The following is a 7350-nucleotide window of genomic DNA, read 5'->3' as shown; positions in this document are numbered from 1 at the left end:
AGCATTCACATTCTCGTTCAAAGACCGCTGAACCCTTTCTAACAAGTTATTTAATGTCTGCATCTCATCTGGGGTGGCTACTGGACGTAGGGCTTCTAAAAGGCTGTCAAGCTGGTCAAAGTCGATGGGAGTGGTAACAGGTGAAGGGGCTCTCATGGTTGCTATTATATTATTCATTTGGAACAGGTTTTGATTTTGCCAATTAATATATTCCAATTCATTAAAATATCGGGGTGGTGGAGTAGGCATTTTTGGGGGCCGAATCGAAAAGGTGAGCTCATCCGACATGTCATGCAATAAACCAACATTTTGAGCACCGCTCCCAGCATCCAAGTCCTCACTTGCACGCCTTTTGCCAGACATTATTTGGGTAACAAGTTTTCTAAAATAGCATACAATAAAATAACCTTTTCACGATATCCGGAGACAGGGGGTAAAGGTCCGTAATGCACTTTGAAAAATCAACAGCACTCGCTCGATTTCCGCCTTCAGCTCAGCAGCTTTAGCAGCGGATCCAATCTTTCAGGCTCACCGATTATTTGGGTGAGAAGTCCGGGTGATGATGCAAACGGCGGTGATCCCCCGAGTATCTGAGTCAGTAAGCCAGGAGAGGCTGGTTCTGAAAAAACAAGCAAGACTAAGTTTTCTTTAAAAATAAACATTTGTTGCGCCGCACAAATAATTCAACTTACCGGGCGGCGTGAATGAGATGTTCAATAATAGACTGTCCGAGAGCCTTTGCGCCGATTCTAGATGCTGACTGGAAACTTCGGAAGAAAACCCGCTCTTTGGAGGCGTCGAGTATTCTGCTAAAAAGTACATATTTAACCCCAACGCCCTATTTTCTTCCCCACACACACAAACGCGCCCTGAGTTGAAAGTGATACTTACTTTCTGGGGACTCTTTGGCTGAGGCAGGATTTTTATTCTCAAAAAGGCAATCTGTTTCAGCTATTAAATCCTCCAATTGCGAACTAGTCAGTTTTAAAGAATCAAACAGTTCACCCCCGATTCTAAAATATAAAAGACTAGGTTTGTACGTACTTAAAGACCATTGCATTAAAAAGTAATCAGCCGGAACATTCTTATAAAAGTAATTAACATTTAAAAAGTAATACGTTTGTACATACTTAAAGACGTTAAAAGTTTTAAACCGGCGCGGTCTTATAATCAACCTTTCGATTTATAAAAGGTTAGTCTGTATAACTACTATAATTAGGGTTAGGGTTATTTGTACTTAAAGGCGTTAAAACAAAATTTCGATTTATAAAAGGTTAGTCTGTATAACAACTATAATTAGCATGAAATGTACATTACCAATAAAATAATTTGTACATACTTAAAGACGTTAAAAGTTTTAAATCGGCGCGGTCTTATAAACAATATTTCGATTTAAAAGTACGGCCGAAAGAAGATCTGACTCACTTTTTGAACAGCCAACCGGCCAGAAACTACAGCCTTCTGAAATAAGAAAAATAATTCATTTATAAACTCGGGGCATTACGACTAGATACAGTTTTTTCATTTAAAAGCAGAAAACATACCTCCGAGTGAGAGGCTGCTTTGAGATTGCTCTTCGTCGCTGGAACTATCTGATTTGAAAGCGGATATAGAAGAAAATCATTTCAACAGTTTGATGAGACGGGCGTTAACGGCATATATTTCTATAATCTACACTTACCCTCAACCACAAAAGTATTTTTTGCCAAGCCAGCCATTGCGGAAGAAAAAGCGAAAATGCCTACCTTATGGCAAGATCTTGGAGACACTCGTAATGTTTGAATAGTTATTGTAGTAACACAGCGAAGCCGAACACTTTATGCGGCACCTAGGGACCCGTAACGCCTTGGAGGGGCGGAGCGAAAAGCGCGGGACGTTTGTGAGAAAGCTCATAGGTTCAGAGTTGTTGATGTTCCGCCTCTAAGGGGCGGTGACCCTTTCTAGCGGCAAAGAAGCCTCATTCAAACACATGCCTCTGTAAGGTTCAAATCTAAGCGTATACTTTGTTTTACCGAGAGATCGCCACGTATTTTAAAGTTAATATACTGTAAATGTGAAATAAAGTCAATTTTGACATTTGCACAATTAACACGGCTAAAATAAAGTAACGGAAAGACCCCATTCTTAGATCGCGACATATATTTTAAAGTTGACATACTGTAAATGTAAAATAAACTGTATTAACACGGCTAAAATACATTATCAGAAAGAGCCCTTTCTTAGTTCGCCAAGTGTACTGTAAATGTGAAACGATCTCAATTTCGACATTTGCCGATTAACGCGTCATATAGAACCCTTTTTAATAACTCTTCTTGCGAGTTTGTAAAGATCACTGTGAATATAAGAGAGTCGTTAGTGGAAAATATTTCATTTAATATCTTTGTTCTTAGACCATAGGAATGTAAAAAGTTTTGTGCTTAAGTTTGCAGAGCCAGTGCTAAAAAGCGTGTTAAGAATTTTATTAAAAATCAGAAGGAGTGTATATATTCTTAATCGCTTTGATTCGGGGTGAGAATAAGTATTTTACTTATGATATAAAAAAAAAAAAAATTGAATACGTTTAAATTAGATTAAGACTTTTGTTAATTGATAACATGAGGGGCGCCGACTCCCTGTGGGGACCTAATTGCTTCAACATCTGTCTAATGCCTAAAACAGCCGGTAAGCATGTAATCGGCAAGGCCCTGGGATGTCACGGTATGGTAAGTAGATGAGACAGGCCGTGATCGATCATATTTGGCGCATTCCGATGGGGGGAGGCACGTAATTTTCAAAGAGGCATTCAGGCATTAGGAGTGGCCATGTATTTTCGTGCTTTTGATTCTAATGCAGCTTATAACGTTTTTAGAAATTTTTTTATATTTATTTTCTTACTATTAGTTTACAACTTAGATGGGAGAGTGAAAATCGTTTTAGTTAGGGCGGTGTCGTGATCTTGTAACTTAGTATGGTTTGAGGGGGTGAATATTTCAGTTATGACTGTGCAGGAAAAATAAAGATGCGCGTCGTGAACTTCTAACTTAGACGCGGAGTGAAAATCGTTTTTAGTTTAGTTTGGTTTGAGGTGGCTGTGGTGAACATCATTTTAGTTATGACGGGGCAGGAAAGACGCGTGTCGTGAACTTATAACTTAGAGCAGAGAGTCCCTATCGTTTTTAGAAAATTGTATATTTTTAGTGGGGTGTTCGCAGAGACAGTGCTGAAAAGCGTGTTAAGAATTTTAGTAAAAATCAGAAGGAGTGTATATATTCTTAATCGCATTGATTCGGGGTGAGAATAAGTATTTTACTTTATGATATAAAAAATTGAATACGTTTAAATTAGATTAAGACTTTTGTTAATTGATAACATGAAGGGCGCCGACTCCCTGTGGGTACCTAATTGCTTCAAAGTCTGGCTAATGTCTAAAGCAGCCGGTAAGCATATAATCGGAAAGGTCCTGGGATGTCACGGTATGGTAAGTAAATGAGACAGGCCGTGATCGATCATATTTTGCGCATTCCGATGGGGGAGGTACGTTCGTAATTGAAAAACGAGTCTTTTTTGAACCGGTGAAATTTACAAAGAGGCGTTTTTCAATTACGTCTGTGCCGTGAGCTTAGTTTGGTTTGGGTTGGCTGTGTGGTGAACATCATTTCAGTTATGGGGTGAAGGAAAGATAAAGACGCGTGTCGTGAACTTAAAACTTGGAGGTGGAGTGAAAATCGTTTTTAGAAAATTTTATCGTATGGGAGTAGGATTTTTAGTGGTGCGTGTTTTTCTTTGTCCTGCCTACGTTGTGGTTGTCAGCTTGTTGAAGTAAGAAGGAAAGTGAATATAAACCATTGATTAGTTCTTTTATTTGATAATTTACTAACACTTGCCCGTCTGGGAAGGGATATTACAGTATATTTATTTTCTTGCAATTAGTTTATAACTTAGAGCGGTTGTGTGAATATTTTATAGCGTTTTTATGTAGCCGTACATATGCATGGCTTTGCACGCGGGATAAGTGTATATTTAATTTTATAATATTAGTTTTGAATCTAATGCTTATAAAATGTGTCCGTGAGTTTATATCTTAGCGCGGGTCTGTGAATATTTTCAGAAAGTTACACATAAGCATAGCTATGACTGCAAGATAAGTGTATATTTAATTTCACAGTATTAATTTTGAACCTAATGTTTATAAAATAAACCCACGTGTCCTAAGATTATAAATACATTTTCATACTTTTATAGTTTCATATTTACATAAATTATATTTTCATAGTTCATATTTTCATATTTCCATATTTTCATAATTTTCATATTTTTCATATTTTCATATTTTCATATTTGGGGCGGGGCTTAATGTCATCCATCATATTTGGGGGCGGGGCTTAAAGTCATCAATCAAATTCACACCTCTTTTGACACTAACTATCTATATGTACTACTCCCCTTTCATTTGAGTACTGGCCAGACTCTGATATAAGGGAGGATTTTAATTAAAATTAGTAAATTTCAATTGAAGGAGACATTCTTTAAAATAGTAAATGAAGCTGAAGAAAAACAGTGACTTCCAGTCCAGGTAGTGTTCCATGCTAAAATATGCTAAAAAAAGAGGGAAAAAAGGGGGTTAACTAAGAGAAAAACAGACTGTGCTTTTTGGAGTTAACACTCTGAAAAACATGTAATAAACATCTGAAAGATCATAATGAAAGAATGTGCAAGATCAAGTGACTTTAGCAGTAGGTTATGAGGAAACGAAATCAGTGTATGTAACTGAAGTAGATTTAAAGTATTTTCTTAGTTTAAGATTCTGGGAAGAATTTACCTGATAAAGAAGTGGGTTCTTCATTCTAAATATGGGTAGGAATGTGCAAATTTCTTGGAGGGCCTTATAGTAAATAAATAAAGGCACATTTTACATTATAGGGCATTCTGATTTATTGATTTCTTTTCTCATTTCCTTTGTGTGAAATATTGACATGTTTGTGTGAAATATAGTGGAATACTGGTATCACAACAAAACTAATGGAAGGTTCACTTTTATATTTTTGATGCATTAATGAAATATTGAATGAGACATTTTAATAATAATAATAATTTTATTAAGATTCTAAACTAAGATCCAAATGTATGTGGTATTTTAATTAAATAATTAGTAATAAAAAGAAAGAAAGAAATATTACTTGGGATACATGTATAGAAACCTTAAGCTTTTTATAAGGGGTTAGAGATGGAGTCCAAGATTATTTTTTGCTGCTAAATAACCTTTAAAATAATTTAAGGGGCTTTGAGTGGGAAGTGATAAAATATTTTACTTCGCTGACCTTATTAATCCTAGATATGGTCCAAATATACTCAAAAATGAACACCTTGTGTAAAAAGAAAAATGTTTTTAGGACTTTGCACAATTGAACAATGTTTTGTGATAAGATACATGGGGGAGGAAATGTGGAGCCTAACTATTTTTTGTTATATTTAATGTTCCAAAGGAAAAGATTAAGAATGTACCCGTCCAGATTGTGGATTTCCTTCTTGACTCTGTTTGTTATGCTAATTATGAGATGTTCTCTGGAGTTTGCTGGTATATTTGACGATCATATAAGGGAGGGGTACAATGAACACTATGACAAATTTATTATAATTGACTGAAGTCTTCTTGATTTTTACACCAACCTCCACGGAGCATGGCTCTTTAACTAATAAATACTCAACTTTCTCTTTGCTTCTGTTTGTTCTCTATCCCTGGACGTATTTGTCTTCCCTGTAAGGGAGCTATAAAATTTGGCTTTTATTATTATATTAATGGGATCAGTTTTAGTTACCCTCTTGCTCCACATCTCCTCTACTTGTAAAAATAAAAGCAGCAATATTGACACAAGTGTCAATAAGGGGGGAAGGGTTGGTATAATAAGTATTGGTATAAGTATGTTTAATTTTGTTTAAAGTTTACATTTTGAAACCAGTTTAAATTTTGGAACTATTTTTTAATTATTATGGAACAAATGTAGGTAATTTGAATATTATGTCAATATTATTGGGACCAATTTTTGTAATGATTTATTATTGAGTACATTTCCCTTTGTAATACATTGATTGACTTTATTTTTATAATGACTTGGGACATGTTTTTAATTGAGTGGAAATTGCAACCGCAGCCAAACAGGAAACAGCTATAAAGGATTACTTGAACTTTGTTTCTTATCAATTTAAATTTTTACTCTGACTGTTTAAAGACAAATTGACTTAGACAAGCACAGACTGGATTGAAATGACCGTTTGTTTTACTGCTAGCAATATTTTTAATAGGGGTACCCCCAACAAAACAGATCTGACATCTTATGACATATTATTTTTTGGATACATAAGTAGCTACCAATGAAGAATTAATATGCTGACTATTTAAATGAGCATTTTTAAGTCTTTATATCTGCAGGTGAAAGCTGTTTTTTCCTAGTGCATTGTAGATGACAGCATTTGAAGTTGAACCAGAGACTGGGCTGTGATAAAGGTTTGCAGATAAACTAATCATCTGACTCCAAGGAGAACCCAGCCATACCAGAGAGGGAATCAAGTCATGAATCAGGCCATCGATCAGCTGACTACTGGACAATGCACCTTGATTCCATTTCCAGGCATCATGGATACCTGCTGCCAAGAGCTCAGCTGTGCTGGTGATGTTTGAGCCCAAAAGATCATTGTGGATTCCGAATCATAGATGACATCTGCCTACTTGGGTCCTTTTTACCTGGGATATTGGACCCCAACACCTGCCTTAATCCTTATCAGAGAAGAAAATTTGCCATACTTTTAATCTGCAGGGCTCAATGTTCTTGCCGGAGCCTACTTTGACTGTCCACTTGTTTGACAAATAGCAACATCTTTTAAATTAAAAGTATTTGAACTATAAAGTTATGAAAGCTATAGAAGGGAAAGCTAATTATTTGTAAGCAAAGCAGAATATAGGGACTCCTAAATAATGTGTTTAATGAATGTTTGCATTAATCATACTACATGATTATTATAAATTCATAGTGGTTAAGAATAGATATTTTTAGATAAATGTTTGGATATGCCTTCTGATATTTAGTATGAGATAATAAGTTACCTTTAAGGACCAATGATTTTGTTATGTGTAAAGTTAATCAGAATTGAGTCTAATATAAAATAAGGGATCTATTAGAGATTGTTAAGTGATTGTCATTGCAGGGGCAAAGCACTATTACCAGTTAGGGTTAGTCCAGTTTAGATATTCTAGGTTATTGATTGTAGTATTACAGCAAATAATGTAGAGCTTTACATTTAGGTACATTCATTTAATTGAAAAGAATAATAGTAAGCATATGGGATGACACACATAACTTAGTATTTTGGGGATAA

General features: G+C 35.5%; 1 long non-coding RNA gene across 2 annotated transcripts; it reads right to left on the bottom strand.

Moving 5' to 3' along the window:
• Window positions 1-528: 528 nt before the first annotated feature.
• On the bottom strand, window positions 529-982 carry LOC120530537. Of its 2 annotated transcripts, none has more exons than XR_005633986.1 (3): window positions 892-982; window positions 693-806; window positions 529-619 (listed from the first exon to the last, which is right to left on the bottom strand). It is a non-coding gene; the product is annotated as an uncharacterized LOC120530537 (long non-coding RNA). The 2 variants fall into 2 exon arrangements; XR_005633985.1 differs by having other exon boundaries at window positions 693-809; window positions 892-958.
• Between the last annotated feature and the right edge of the window lie 6368 nt (window positions 983-7350).

The sequence above is a fragment of the Polypterus senegalus genome, chromosome 6, assembly GCF_016835505.1.
Source record: "Polypterus senegalus isolate Bchr_013 chromosome 6, ASM1683550v1, whole genome shotgun sequence".
Lineage (NCBI taxonomy): Eukaryota > Metazoa > Chordata > Cladistia > Polypteriformes > Polypteridae > Polypterus > Polypterus senegalus.
The sequence above is the reverse complement of the archived record's forward strand: the minus strand, read 5'-3'. Positions and strand labels throughout refer to the sequence as shown.